Consider the following 2,213-nt stretch of genomic DNA (forward strand, 5'->3'; position numbering starts at 1 on the left):
TTTAATAAATGTTGTTAAATCAATAGGAAAGACACATAGAAAATATCATCCTTGACCTATCCCTCAAATTGTGTATATAAATCAGTCCTTAATGGAATGTACATGTAAATGTGGAAGATTAAACAATAAAACTTTTACAAGAGGAGAAACTTGTCATTCACTTGATAAGCAAATATTTCGTAAATAGAAAACAAATATAAATGAAAATGTGGATAAACTCAGCTACATTAAAGTGAAAAATGTCTGTTTATCAAAAGATGGCATTCAGAAGTAAAAAGTCAAGCCACAGACAAGGTGAAGATATCTGCAACACACGTATTTTAGAAGGGAAAATATGTAGAATGTGTAAAGAAATATTAATGAGAGAAAAGCAAAAAATCCGGTAGGAAAATACCAAAACACTTCAGTTAACATCTTCAAAGAAAGATATCCAATGGCCAGTAAAATATACAAAAAGATACTTGTTATGTACTGAATTATGCCCTCCAAAATTTATACATCGAAGCCCTAATTCCGAATGTGACTATCATTGGAAATAGAGCCCTGAGGAGATAATTATGGTTAAATGAGGTCATAGTGTGGGGCTGTAATCCACTCTGACTGGCGTCCTCATCTGAGGAGGAAACACCAGGAATGTGCTCCCACAAAGGGAAGGCTGCGTGAAGACCCAGTGAGAAAGTGGCTGTCTATAAGCCAAGGAGAGAGGCCTCTGGTAAATCCAATTCTGCCAATACCTTGATCTTGAACTACTAGCTGTCAAAGTAATAAATAAATAAATAAATTTGTATGTAACTTTGACTTAAAACGTACAAAAGCAAATTATGTAACCAAAATGTGTGTGCCCCCGTATATTCTGAAATTAAAAAATAATTTTTCCTTTTTTTCTATATCAAATCAGAACTGTGTACATTAATGCATTATACCTCATTGTTCATGAGGAACAATGTGTTGATTTGATATACAATGAGACAGTCTCACTATGTTACCCTCAGTAGAGTTCTGTCGCATCACAGCTCACAGCAACCTCAAACTCTTGGGCTTAAGCGATTCTCTTGCCTCAGACTCCAAAGTAGCTGGGACTACAGGAGCCCACCACAACCCCTAGCTATATTTTGTGTTTGTTTGTTTAGCAGGCTCAGGCTGGGTTGGAACCCACCAGCCCTAGTGCATGTGGCCAGCACCCTAACCACCGAGTGACAGGCGCTGAAATGATTTAAAAATTTAAAAAGATAATAAAATTATAATGTCATGCCACCAAATTCTTACGATAATGGGAGATATGAAAAATGTAAATAACACTAGTTATTTACAATATAACTAGTTATTTACAACACTAGTTATTTACAATCCTCACTCTCATGGTGGTCTTATAAATGGCAAAAACCACTTTATAAAAACTGTTGAGGATTATCTGCGTAAGCTGAATATATGCATGGTTTCTGATTCGTTAATTAAACACTGACATATACCAGTTATACCTAGAACAAAAAACAAAGAACATAGCAACACCATTTATAGTATCTTCAAACTGGAATCAATCCCAGTATCCATCGACATCAAAGTGGAAACATAGATGGCCCAGTCAAATAATGGAACTGCAGGCAATGAGAAAGAATAAACCACAAACGCACAGAACAATTTAGATATGCCTTAAACACCCAAAACACAGCAAAAAATAAGACATAAAAGGATATATACTTTATAGTCTGAAAGTTGTCAGAAGCAAAATGGAGTCATTTGTGTTAAGAAAGATAAATAAACTCTGAAAATAGAGCCAGGGAAGGCACAAAGAGAGGGGTTCATGCATAAGTGACTGATAACAAGTATGATCACGAAAGACTCTGCGAAATCGACAACCTTGCACAAAACCTGTCACTCCTTTATTAAAACAAATACTTTTGTGAAGACATCTGCCTAACCTTGAACTGATGTCACTCTTTTTATTGATCTTTGTAGTTAAGGATAATTATCTCAAAGCAATTGTGTAATCCTGCTTATTTTTTCTGCAGAAACCTCTTTTATCCTTTGTCCTCTTTGTATATGCACACAGTTCGCTCCAGCAGGCATATTCCCATCGCAAGGCCCATTCCCAAACAGATGTCATTTTCTTTCATAGAGCCTCTCTGTCTGTTATTCATGCTGACAATAGTGCTATTTGCGTAGAGTTCAAAGTATGACACACCATGGTTTTATAAACAAGGACAATGGCTTCC

The sequence above is a fragment of the Otolemur garnettii genome, unplaced genomic scaffold, assembly GCF_000181295.1.
Source record: "Otolemur garnettii isolate 467f Iridium unplaced genomic scaffold, OtoGar3 scaffold00027, whole genome shotgun sequence".
NCBI classification, from domain to species: domain Eukaryota; kingdom Metazoa; phylum Chordata; class Mammalia; order Primates; family Galagidae; genus Otolemur; species Otolemur garnettii.